The 14,022-nt window shown below is 38.3% G+C and overlaps 1 long non-coding RNA gene across 1 annotated transcript; it reads left to right on the forward strand.

Moving 5' to 3' along the window:
• Window positions 1-6,836: 6,836 nt before the first annotated feature.
• Window positions 6,837-8,960, forward strand: LOC139828617 (uncharacterized). The gene is made up of 3 exons (XR_011740426.1): window positions 6,837-6,938; window positions 7,771-7,843; window positions 8,850-8,960. It is a non-coding gene; the product is annotated as an uncharacterized lncRNA (long non-coding RNA).
• Window positions 8,961-14,022: the final 5,062 nt, after the last annotated feature.

Here is a 14,022-nt window from a genome sequence, read left to right on the forward strand (position 1 = left end):
TAGTGAGCTCTTTGGTGATAATTTAAACGCAGTTTTAAACTTTAAGTTTTGACACCCTTCAAGTTCTCTTTCTTGTGTAGGATTCTTTTTTTCTCTCCAAGACAAAGTGGTGGAACTGATGTCCTAACTAGAAGAACAAAAAGCATCCAAGTCGATGCAGTTCTGTGACATTTATTGCTTGTTTTTCTGTTGCAAATAGAATAAATGTAGTGTTGAAAGCTTGCTGCTTATGGTTATGGATGTGGTTTATTGTACTTGTCTACATTTCTACCTCAATACGAATACAATATGCAAATGGTTATGTGTGTGGTTATAACATCCATTATATATTAAAGGGTTAATAGAGAGACACCTATTTTTTAGTAGTCTGGCAGACTCTACATTTCTGTCTCTTTTTTGCTTTTTTTTAATGTGCTTTCCAGGGACTCTCAGTATAGCAGACATTGGTGTTTTGGTGCTTACACAGCACAAGAATGGGTGAACCTGACAAGAATTAGATTGGATTACTGGAGAGATTTTGAGGGCTCTTGTATTATCTTGGGAGCAAATGTTTCCTTTCTGTCCTTTCAACTAAAGAAAATACACGAGGCGTGTTTTTTGTGTGTGGTGTTGAAATATTAGTATTCCAACACTCAGCTTTTTTCCCCCATGTTTATTTTTCTTAAGAACTTGGTGTGAGACCCGGGACAAATCTGACTCCACCACTCCTCTGCTTAGAAACTTGCAAATGTATTTAGTACTAGATAATGGAAAAATTTGTGAAAGATGAGAGATAATAAGCCTATCTCTGATGGGGAAACTCTGCCCATGTATTAAGACTTTGAGCTCTGCTAGCTCTAGTTCATGACAGAATTCTTTCCTCCCAGCCAGTATTTCTTTTTTATACCTCAACGTAATGGCACGTCAAGTGGAGCTGCTATCAGAGCCCATCAAGACTCCTTCGCCCTCCTGTTCTCCTGAAATCACCTTTCCCAGTGGATTTACTCTTACTGGTAAATTTAGCTGGTAGCAAGTTGCCAAATATTCTTAGGTCAATTCCTGTATCTTGGTGTTTTAAATATCCGTTCTTCCTACAGAAGACATCCAGCATAATGATAAAAAAAAATCATGTGAAATTTGTTTTATTCCCAAGCACTATAATTCCAAGACTTTATTTCCCTTGTCTTCATCCAGGTATCTTAGAGCATTTTAGGGAAGGTTGCAGATTCGCTGCTAAAGTAGCATCAGGTGGGCACTATCCAGCCAGGGTGCTGGGCTGTTGTGCGAGGTTCTGGTGGGTGTATATGTAATTGCTTAATATGAAACAGCCGTGTTTCCATGACCATTAATGAGCAGATCTACAGTGTAAAATGAATGTGCTTTGTTCTCAAAATACAGACAAAGTTAACAGCTGTTAACTTCAGCTGAATGCTCATTTCTAAAGTACTTACCTGGGAGTCCATGAGATATTTTAATTGGCTGCTGTTTGGCTGGCTGCCTGATAATGTCTAACGTTGTTATATATATGTTTTTTATAGAAGGGGCACTCATCCAAATAGTCAAGCTACAGGAACCACGTGAAGTGCTATCTTTTTCTGCTCGTGTAGTTGGCTGTACGCACAAGGATATGTTAACATTGGAAAGTGAGAACTGAGATTTTCCTGTTTGTGTTTCATTTCAGCCAGTTCTTGCAATGAATGAATTACCTTGAAAACACTGTTCTTGACTCTACTTGTGCTGCGCTGTAAAGGTCTCTGGTATGTACTCTTGGACTCTGCCTCTAACTGAGCAGAGCTCTGCTCTATGGTTTGATTCTAACCTTTAATGGACTTCAAGATGCTGTCATTTGCTGCATCTCATTTATAAAAAGTAAGAGTTGTTCTTTCCTCCATCATAATATGGTTTACATGCATCTCATTAAATTATAAGAAATGCATAAAAACAATTAGTTTTAATTTTTCTGGACCCTTTAGACCAGGGAAAAATACATCTATCTTTTTCATTTGAAAAATGAATTCTGCAAATTGCAAGCCATCAACACAAGGGCATTTGTAAATTATTTTGGTCGAGAGAAGTGTTCCATGATTTTCTATTTAATTAGGATTAATTAGGTTGTTGAATATGCTTATGCTTTTTGTACGGGAGGGAAACATGATAATCTATTTAATATTACAGATCAGTTAACAAGCACAATAAATGGAAGCCTCAAAAAAACCCCAAAACTAATTTTCAATATATTGAACAAACTAAGGAATTCATTCCCTACTTCCCATGGGCAGACAGGTGTTCAGCCCTCCCCAGGAAAGCCGCACTTCATCATGCGTGATGTTATTTGGGAAGACAAATGTAACTCTGAATGTCCCCCGTTCCTTCTTTTTTCCCCAATTTCTTATAGAGAACGTGACGTCCTATGGCATGGAATGAGAAATAGGAGGTGGAGAAAGTGTAGGAAAAGCTTTGCTAGAGGTTTTGAACAAAATTGGTACGAATAGGTGTTGGGGGAGAGATATTGTAGTCTTTCAATGGTTTTCTTTTGAGTCTAAACCTCAGTTGTGTGTCCTGTTGGATTTCTCTGCAGAAAATCTATTTCCTTTGCTTTGTGTCTGTGCTCCCTGTAGCTCTGCGCTTGCTCTTCCCTAACGAGGTGAGGTTACAAGGGAGCTCATCTGAGTGGATGTGTCTCAGGAGCATGAGCGGCTCCTTCCATTGTGAAGAAGCCCAAGAGCACAGGGTCTGGAAGGAAATAGTCCCTGAGCTGGTGTCTGTGTCACTGTGACCTGGAGATGCCACAGATTCACTGCTCGGGCTCAGAGAGCTCGTCTGTGTTGGTCCCTAATCTTTTTATAAATATAGTTGCGCATGAGGCGGTGAACACAAACTATTTCTACCAGTGCTGCTTCTGCATCAGCGCCCTGACAAAATGCTGTATTTTCTTATTGTAAGTTTGAATCATTTCTACAGGGAAATCTGGAAAATGTTAATTTCATGTGGTTCTGTTTGAAAAATGTGAACGCTTTTCTTAATGTGCTAGGAATATATAGTCCTGAAAAAGTGAATACTGGGTTGCATAATTTCTATCTGGCTACTGTAGCTTACCAGATACATCAATATTTTCTCCAATACTATATTTCATTTTCCTGTTTACAGTATTACATTAGAATTACTATTAAATCATCAGCTAGAACCATCATGTGCTGCTTAAAACACAGCTACTCTTCTTGACATGATTCACATTTAGCTGTTGAAAGTACTTTAAAAATAGCTTTTGTGACCACAATTAGAGCAACATATATATAACAGAAAAAACAAAAGGGTTTTTAAAAAATCCTGGAAAATTTTGAGGCAAAGAAGCACCATATCATGTGTCATCTTTAATTCCAGTCAGGGAGCTTTCACAGATTATTTCTCTCTTGGCTAAGCTATACTTATATAGGTTGTGGTGGGGAGTTTGTTTGCGTGTTTTTCTTCTGCATCTGATTGTTATCATATTTATAAGAACAGTACTAGAACATGCTGACCGAGGTTAAAGCCTCATTCTGCTACACAACATTCTTCATAGGTGAGTCAGATCTCAAAAGCAGGCTAGAAAGGAGTCAGGAAACAACTCTAACAACAGTTTTTAGAATAGAAAGAGCCAGTTATAGATACCTTTCCTGCCCACACCCCCACTTTTTCTTACCTTCTAATTTTTATGGTTTTAAATGTGGCTTTTAGAGTTTGTGTCCATTTCAAACATGACAAGTTGGTTTTGCTGTGTATTTTGTTGAAGGTCAAAACAGGAGCAGAGATAAGGAGTCTGGCTACTTCTTACTACTGTTGGTAAAAATAAGAGAATATCCTGGCCTCCCTTTCAGCACAGATTATGCAAATGGATTAATTTTGAATGATGGAATCTTGGAAGCATCCAGGGACAGCCTCTTTGTTCATAATAAAGTCTGTGGGAGCCTTGCCAGTGAAAAAGCACATCATGATATTGGTCACATTTTTGCTTTCACAGTTTAAATGATATTGGAATCCATTACATAAAATGTACCACGTAATGCAGTGTCTTTCTCCATCATCTGCTTTCACCCCCATTGGTCAACCCAATTAATATACATGATTGCTTGGAAAGAGGGGCTTGGGGTGCCAAGAGCAGAACCTTATGCACTGTTAAGTGAAGAACTCCTGGAAATAATTTTTGAAGTCTTTCAACTGCTATGAACTTTGTGAAGTGTAGGAGACAATGTTCAGGCTGATAAACTGCTCGAGAAACGTAGAGCTAAGGATATAACTTTTTAAAAGGTGTTCTGGTAAAAAGGACATATTCTGTGCCCAGTGTCATCTGGTCACTGGCTTGACTCCTGTTGTAAGATAACCTTTAAAATCTTTTAAAATTACCAAATTTTTACAACCCCTACTTGTCTTGTTTAAAAAATATTATTTATTTATTAAGCTATGATATGACTTCTAAAATAATTTCCCAGACAGGCAAAATTTAATCACTGGTAAGTAGCATCGTAATAGGTGTGAAGAGCAACAGGCAAAAAGTTCTCATGTTCTGCTTTCTAAATTTCTTGTGCTTATTTGCACGATTCATGTGGAGGGAAATAAAATCTTCAGCTTGGCTGTAAGTAGACTGATATTTCCCATGCAGGAAGCTGTAATAATTAATAATAAATAATTCGTTATAAATTAATCTTTCCTCCTTGTGATGTAGCCAAGAGTCGTAAAACTAGAATTAGACACAAAGAATTCTAAATCATGTTCTTCTGGCTCTGTTTCCCTTTTCAAACTAGTTGCAGTGGAATTGTTTGAAATTTCAATGCTTTGTATAGCTTTGAGGTGGGAATTGGAGAATTGGAAAAAAAAATGTGTCATTTTGGTTGAGTACAGCACTAAACTTCAATTTCAATGTAGATATTAAACAAGCTAATTAGATTTTTCAGTTTTGAAGCCGGAAAGCTTCATAGCCAATATGGAAAGACTTGCTAAATTAAATAGACTTGAATTTTCTCTGTTTGTATGAAATATTTTTTGTTGGTTTGCATTTTTAACAGAGGTATTGAAGCAACCACAGGTGTTTTCTGCCAAGAGCTGGTTAGATCATGAAATTATTAAGTAGACTGAAGGTTTAAGAACTTGTTTGACTGTGACATTATTAGACAGGTCAAAGTCAAGATAGAATAACTAGCAATAATGCTAAATAACATTCATAGTTATGAATATTATTGTTGCTGCTTAAATTTTACTAGCAACTTTTTAGGCCTTGTAGGCAACAACCGATTATCACAGAAAATGTTGGTATTTAACAATATAATTTGTATTGAAAGGGCACTGGAAATCATCCTGGTCTTTTACAAACTACTTCAAAGAATAAGGAGATTACCGTTCCAAGGAATTTACAGTTTAAAATGCTGCTCACTTCATCAAAAACCAATACAGAAATTTCATATTACCCTTTATTTTTTTGCTACATTGCACTGGGAGCGTGAAGCATCCTTTCCTAATTTAACATTTATAACTTACAACACTTCAAAAAACAATGTTTTATAGTTATATGCAATTCCATTCTGCAGCGCAAATTAAAACTTTCTTAACTGTCTTAGATAAGCATCGCCAAGTACTATTTCTTGTGCTGAGTAGAGATGACTGTTCCGAACGTCAAAATAGCTTTCTAGAGAATATTTTGCATGTTAATTTTTCTACCTGAATATATTTGGAAATGTAATTGTGGGAAAGTTTATGAGTTGGCTTATATGGCTTATGTGTATAACACTTGAAATACCAATAATCTTAAAGCATTTTCTTTCCGCTTCCCTGCAGTGTTTTACACTGAAATGTTAGAAGTTGGGATGTGCAACTTCTACATTAATGTCTCTTGTATTGACGTCGTTCCTACAACATCAAGCTGCAGAAATGAGAATTGTGGTGCAGTACTAGGGCCTTGTACTAAAACTTGTCTCAGAAGCTGGAGTAGCCCAGGAAGCTCATCAATTTTAATCATGTAGCAAAAGTTATGGGCCACTCCAAGGTATTAACTGTGAAGCAGTTTGCCAAAGTGTGGGAAAATCACAGTCAGACTAAAGCACTGTTTGTCCTGCTCCGTGTTAAGGCTCTTTTCCTGCTTTCTGCTGTGCATTCTGGGCAGCAAGACAACAACTAAATAAGCGCAATAACATTTACTAGCAGTATATCTAGTGAAGGAGGGTGACTAGGGAAGGAAGATGACAGATGTCCTGTCCAGGAAAAATCTACTGGGAAGGGAAGAGCTTGACTGGAAACCTCTGAAGCTCTAATGGCAGCTCCTCTGCATTTCTCTGAAAGATACATCCTAGTGATCTTCAATAAGCCAGAAGAGATGAGTGGTTTGTTGCTCTTCTCTTGGCATCCCCCAGTTCTCTTACCACCATCGTTGCCCATGCTAGTTTGGTGTGTGACTGTCCTGAAAGTCTCGGTTTCCGCAAAGGTTACCAGGCCTTAAGTTAACTATGCCATTGAAAATGTTTTATAATCCCTTAAAATATCTCTGTGTGAATGTAAATAAGAAAAGGAAAGGAACTGAGCCTTGCAAGGCTGGGCATGAGCCTTGTTTCATGTGGAAATGTTCATCAATTTGGAGTGACTTTCGAAAGCAGACTGAGATTTTCACGTTATTAGAGAATTGGATTTGAGTCAAAATGAGAAGTTAAATATGGATATAGGCGCAAACTTAAGAAATCCAATGGAACAAACCAAAACACTTTTAGAAATTCTTCTGAAATCGCAAACCAGCAATATGCATGTTCCTGGCAGCATTTGTCATCTGTATGATGGGGCCATGATGACATGAGCGAATCCTCTACTGACAGAGCTTTTGTTTTTTCGGGTTTTCTGCAGGATTTCACCACAGCATCGTCACTGGTGTTGCAGAGCACCAGGAGTTGTGTGGCTGGTGCCACTTCGTTACGTGTTGGTGACTGTGTCCAGGAGTTCAACAGGTGCTTGAAGAAAAGTGTGCTGGGAACTGCTAAATGTCCCGTTGCCATTTCTTCTTTCTTTAAAGAAGGACCATAATCTCACCTTCTTTTGGTCATATCTGTTCTATATTTGACTCTTCATTTTGATTCAAATTTTGTTGTTTTATAATGTAAACATCTCTCTGTACTTTTGAAAATTACGAGTGGCTTTTTAATCGGTTAAACATTTTTTTAATGAATGGCATCCAAGAATTTGTGCCTGCAAGTATCACTGCACGAAATGGGCTATTTAAAGCAAAACCTTTTTGCTTCAGGGAGAAGAAAATGCTCTGAATTTGAATGATGTGTCAAAACGTCAACCAAATTGTCACCCGAATGTGGCAGCTCTTCCATTCTTAGCTTCATGTTATGTAAAAGATAACTGAGGAATGTTGTAGCTCTTTTTATTTGTTTTGTTTAGTGAAAGTATTTTTTTATTAGAAGTGACTTTTTCAGTAATCCTCTTGTACAGTAAACAGCCAAACTTTCATCTACGTTTCTGAATAAGCTGGCTGTTTCCAAAATCTTCTGTGTAAAGTATTGTGGGTGTTGAACGCTGTTAGAGATCTATCCCAGTTTCCTCCCATATTCTTCTGTGCTTTCCCTTCACATTCGCAGCTGCCTTTGACCCCTTCCATTTTAGTATTGCTAATCAAGATGCAATCCATTGCAAGGTAAAGCAAAGAAACTGTTATTGTGTAAACAGTGCAATTCCTTCTCCTCTTCTTTCATGTTCTGTTATAGAAAACATCTACTCCTTGTTCCTCAAACTTTGCTTCTTGTCCTTAATCTCTTCTTTTCCTTCCCATTGTAGCTGGTAATGAACAAACAGAAGAGAGAGAAGAAACAAGACGTGGCTGGTTGCAGGGCGGAGTTGGTCTTTAATGGTAAGTTTCCCTTTTCAGGCACTTGCTACAGAAATTTCTGGTCTCCAGGGCTGATGTTTCCAGGTCTCTTCCCCCATCCGACCAATCCCTCCGCCCCAACCTTTGCTGCAGTCAGGGGAAGGTTTGCCTGATTAAATTTCCTTGATTCCCTACTGTTAGGCATTGCCTTGATCTCTGTTTCTCTGCAGGCTCTCTGGCTCCAGTCTTTGTTTTGTTCATCAGTGTTTCTCTTTGGTGGCAGTGACGTTGCTGGTACCTTCTAAACACTTCCTATAGATCTCAGGCCAGGAAACTGAAGGAATCGATTGTTATTCTTTTGTGTGTGTGCCCGTCAGGAGCTAAAAGCTCCCACAAGATGCACACAACTCTATTCTTCCCTATCAGTTCTCACTTGGGAAGATCTGTACATTTCCATCAAATGAGAGTGATTTGCTTATTTTGGGTTATTGGAAATGTAGCATCCTGTATCAAAGTCCTATTAAAATGAACTTGGCTTCCAGATTATTTTTTAAAAGATGAGAAGAGTAGGAAAAGGAACAGTAGAGAGAAAAATAGTAGGTGTAATTGTATGGATGCATACACTGTGTGTATATGACTGTGAAACTAATGAATAGTTTCCTATTTTTTCATTTGGGAACTAGATTTAAAATGGAAAGATTACTTATTGTGAGAGCAGCAATGTATTTCTAGATGCTTAAACTTACGTTCAAATGCTTTCAGAGTGTGTGTATAAAACCATCATAAATGGCCTAACAAAGGTGAATAATTTGTAGCAACGTTGTGGAATATATAGCAGCTTTAATGTTATGACTTTGGTCACGTTCCCTTATGAAACCTACCTCACTCACCCCAGCTGGAAAGATGGCAAACAAGCTATGTCATGCAGAAAAACAGGCGCCACATCTGTGGTTGAGTTTTTGTGGGTAAATGATATCGCTAAATGTGAGTTTTCTGGAGGGTTTGTTGAACTGAATTGACCTTTGTAGCACAGCTTTATTCTCTTTAGCAATCCGCAGGTTTTGAAACAAATCAATACATTGAGCAGTAACACTTCACAAAGAGCAGATGGTCTTCACCCAGGACTTCTAAGGGAATTAAAATGTGAAATTACCAGGCTGCTGCTGCGGTGTGCCACTTAAATCTGCCTCGGTGCAAAAGGAATAGCAGGGAGTAACTACTCCACCAGCCTTTTTAGTGTTTCAGTGCGTACCTGAATTCAAAGACAAGTAAGTCTGACTTATTAATACAGCATAAAGAACAAGTAAGGCAGTCAGAGGAGTGGATAAACTTACATTGGAGAGTTATCATTGTAACTTATGTGAAGATAAATGAGACCTTGAAGATTGTAGTTCCTTGGAGAAGTTAATGAATATGTTCATGAGGGTAAAAGAATTTACTTATTGTGTGTAGATTTTTTCCAAAAAGCCTCTTAAAAATTATAAAAATCTTTTAGGAAATTTAACAAACATTGGATTAAAGAGCAGGCCTTTTATGCTTTTGTAACATTTGAAACTGAAGGATGGGATTGTATGTTTTCCTATGGAGGACAATAACAAGGCCTGAACTATGTAACAAATGTGGTCTGGAAAGGCAAGTAAATAGGTGACAATTTGCTGTTGATACAAAATGACTCGGAATATTCTAATTAAAACTGACTGTGGAAGCTTACAGAAAGGATTGGATGACAGAGGAAATTGAATATTGATAAATGAATTACTGTCTGTGGGTGGGAAGGAACATTAGTCAAAGTCAGGGATGAGTTTTAAATTTGCTGGTTGGGAAATAATCATTGTCTATAGTTCCTTGAAAATGTAGCTGAATGGCAATCAAGCTGCCACGTATGTGATTCTTTATGTAGATGCTAGTTATGCTACATTGTTCGCTATACAGTGGCACTGTTGATGAAATGTTGGAGGATTCAAATTCCCTGCCTATACTAGGGACAAATTTCTCCATTAGAAGCCCTGTATCAGCAAGTCTAATCCTCATTTTGCAAGCGGCACGTAAATATATTTTTGTTGGTTGAGTTTTTGCTGTTGATACCATGTTTACGAGGTGCTTCCAGAGCCTCGCTGCTCTAAGAGTCAAATTGGAACCTTCATCTAACTTCCAGATTAACTTGGATTTTATTAATTAGTTTTTGACCTTCAGAAATATATTTATTTTTATATAGTGTTTAACTGGATCTTCTCTCTCCACCAGTGCTTTTCTTTCAATTCATTATATCTAATGAGAGGCAGCAATTGAACCCAAAAGTCAGTACTTTGCTAAACTGATTGAAGACAACACTTTCTTTCAGGAGATCCCCCTTGGTCCTCATAGTAACATCTGACAAATTCACGTTTTTAGGAACGCAGCTAGGTTTGGTATAAAAGATATGCTAGGTACCTTCTTTAGTAATGTAGTTAAATGGTTTAGAAGAGGTTTAATGCAGCCATCCATGTGATGAAGCAAATGGCTTTTGAGATTCCATGAAGACTGACTGCATCAATCTAATAAAATTCCTTATTTGCTGCATAGGTGCGAAATCTGGTATTTGGCACAGCTGGAAGAGAAACATTTGGATGCTTTTGATCAAAAGTGCTCACGGAAAAATTATGCTGCAAAGTATCAAGTGATAAGAATATATAATGACATGGTTTGAGAAAGAATGAAGCTTTCATCAACAGAAGCTGGTAAATTTTTAGGGAAATTTGCTGCATAGTTTCTTATTCCTCGGTTAAAGCTTGATGCTTCCACATAACATTCAAATAAGATGCTTTAAATAATGGAGTTCTAAGGCAGATACTATAGCCCAAATTTAACTAGAATTAAGAAAATTAGCTACAGAAAAATGGTCTTATGACAGTGGTCACTTGATCAAGTTTGGAAGTTGTTAATTAGCAGCTGAATAATTTTCTCGCTGTCCAGTGTTCAGCTGTATGCAAGGATATATAATTTATTTTACCAGTAGTTCGGTAACTGGAAAAACTCAGTGTCCAAGCTAAAGGAGTGGTTTAGCTTACGTTGCATTTTGAGGGCTATATTATGTTGCAAATCTAAGGCTGTTCAATAAATAATAAGGATTTGTGTGTTTTTCAGGGCTGTGATTTCTGTAATTTCCTAAGCAAACATAACAATGGAGACAACCTTCTCCCATTAAACAGAGAACAGTTAATCTTGCATGTGACAATTCTCTGATCTGATTTATATCTAGTTTACTGCTGGCCACCTGCGAATAATTTGGTGTTTAATCTTGAGAGCACTCATTTGTCTGTGAAGGATGGTTTCCTTGGACTGGCGCAGGATCTTGGGCCTGCTACAACAGCTGGGCACTTGATTCAGACATTTGGGGTTACTGAATCTTGATTTTTTTTTTTTTTGAAAAGGTTTTGGGAAGGTTGTGGAATGACCACTGCTCTCTACTATAGAAGGAAAATTGCCTTTCCTGTTGTGGTGTTGGCTGGAGTCATCTCCTGTGAAGTTACGTCTCATTGCATGCAAAATGAAAAGTAAAGAAACCTAACTGGCTGACTAGTCTTCTAGACACTAAAATGAAGCAATCCTTATCTTTTGATACTGGCACTAATATTGTTTTCTTGGTTTAGTAATTTAGACAATCATTTACTGCTTCTGTTTGGTTTTGGTGGGGGAGGGAGGGTCATGGTTTTTTCCTTCTTCTTTCTCCTGTAACGTGGTACAGGTCCCCTGATCTTAAGTCCATATATTTACTTTCTTTTTTCCTTTAGTCCCTGGAGTCCCACCAGAATGCCTGTGAAGCACTGCTCTGTCTTACTTTTTCATCAAACTATTCAACTGGTTTTGCTAGCGCAGTGCTTGGCGAAGGTTGGCTGGAACTTCACAGTAGCAGTGGATAGAGGGAGGTTTCCTGAGGTACTACAAACATTTCTCCTTGTCCTCTTGGTAAGATGGTTCATTATTCATTTGAGTAGTTTGCTTTAGCAGGTCCTTCTTCTGTTCAGAACTCTTCTGAACTTACCTGTTGCCAAAAATATTCCTCATTCATGTGTAAATTTTTGGACTTCTTTAAGGACCAAATGTCCAATGTATAATATTAAATTCAGTGCAGTATGTTCCATGTGTCTAGCATGATCACACATCATAAATTCGCTTTTCATTGTGTATGAATCTGCTTCCATGTATAATACAAATTATGGATTTCAGAGGGCATTTGGAGCGAGATGTTCAGTGTTTGGAACAGATGTCTCTCAGGGTAGTTGGCTTGGTCTAATACTTCTCAAGAGTGTCTCAATCCACAGATTCAGGTATGACAAGTGAAGCGATAAGGGGATGTTTAAGCAGACTGTTGGTAAAATTAAAGTTTGAAGATTATATTATAGCAGAAATCTAAATTCTACACTCTTAGCCCATGCACTGTTGTCCAGTCTGTGATGTGGTTGGTGTGTGCATGCACAGGTAGCATATAAAGCAGAAGTTAAAAGCTATACTTGGACTTTCTTGGAATTAAATTACTGTTTTGGAGTGTTCAGTTAAATATAGAAGTGGGGGTTTGTACGTGCATGTTCTTTAGATCAGTGGTGTATTTTTTTATAGTGTATTTTGAATATTGAGGTGGGACTTGAGACTCCAATTTGTGAAAAGCAAATGAAATAAAGGAATGTGAGCTGAATTAGGTAAGCCCATTCCTGTCTTGAATGATAAAAAGAACAGGAACTGTCTGAAATGCTGCTCTGACATAAAATCTCGCTGCAGTCAGAAAGTGACCTGAAAGCTCTGTCACCGAACAAATCCAGCAAGAAGGTTTGCTTTGAGGGAAGAGGAAAGGACGCTGATGTCCAGAGGTGCCAATATTGTGGTTGCCAGAAGTGTGATCAGCCCATCTGCTGCCCAAGGCCTACAAAACGAAGAGGAAAAGGAAGCCAGTCAAAATAAGCGTAAAACTCATTTTACAGCGAAGATGGAGTCCTGAGAATGGTGCTGTGTAAGGTCTCATTTCCCATTGCATACCATGCTAAATTACCATAAACAGACCCAGATGTGACCAATTCAAAAGGTGCTATAAAAAAGCTGGGTGAGACATAGGAGAACGTACTTTCCCCCTTTTATCATTGCTGCAGGATAGTGCTTTAAAATACTCAATGACCTCTTTCTGTTGGCTGCAGAGAAGGATTAGGAGGGGAGGAAACCTAATAACTTCACAGTCTCTACCAGCATGAGATGCATGGAACAAAATTAAAGCAGTCAGAGAAGATAATGGAAGCTAAAGCACTTTTCACTTCTGTGAGAGTTGAGCCACAAAGTAGGGGCCTCCAGGCAGCCCTGCTATTTGATCCCAAATCAGTTGCAGCTCTTGAAATACTGAAGTAAATGAAAAATCCAGTGGCAGAGACAATACTGTTCAGTGTGTGATGGGCACAGAGTACAGTCAGTGATTTGAAATCTTGAATGCATCCACACCCACGGGTTTCTACAAGCATCTATTCAGACACTGAACTAAAGCGATGCGGTTCTTTGTGCATTCTGTGAGGTAATACAACTGTGCTGAGATGTATGGCCAGATGGATGACATTTGGCTTTCAAATGTGGGAGAAATCCCAGGCAGCCCTGGCAGGGAGCTGTAGAAGGAGCCGTTTCATTCCTTGTGCTGGGACAGACATTTGCCATGTCACAACACTGACTCCAAAAGCCACCTGTGCTGCCACAGGAGACGCAGAGATAATCGGAACAAGGGGTCCAGATGAGAACTTGAGGTGAACCGAGAGTTTGGATTCAAAAAAACACAAGTTTACCTGGTGGTTTATTTTATTTTTGCTTTCAGTGGCTGAGAGAATGTTTAAAATAAATTATATTCTACAACAAACTTTGGGATGCCTAAGGCAACGCTTAAGTTTTTAATATTTTAGCAGCAGTGTGTGTCTGTAATATGTAAAAGGACTCTTTCCTTTCTAAACGGCGAATGTTTTATACACTTGCTGATATCAGGAATACCTCTGCTTCTGCCGTGCTACCTCCACTGATACTGATGTTCTTTGGTTTTCCCTCACCCTTGCTCCAGTCAGTTATTATTGCTTAAGGGCTGGAAGGAGATGATTACTTAAGTCAGGGAGCAATTTAACATGGGTGGAATGTGAGGAGCTTTCTAAGGGAGGAGATAATGGAGTTGGTTTTGCCTCTTGCTGTACACAGTGAAAAATTCTTGCCTGTCCTTCCCAGGTTGT

Source organism: Patagioenas fasciata, chromosome 9, assembly GCF_037038585.1.
Source record: "Patagioenas fasciata isolate bPatFas1 chromosome 9, bPatFas1.hap1, whole genome shotgun sequence".
Taxonomy (NCBI): Eukaryota; Metazoa; Chordata; class Aves; order Columbiformes; family Columbidae; genus Patagioenas; species Patagioenas fasciata.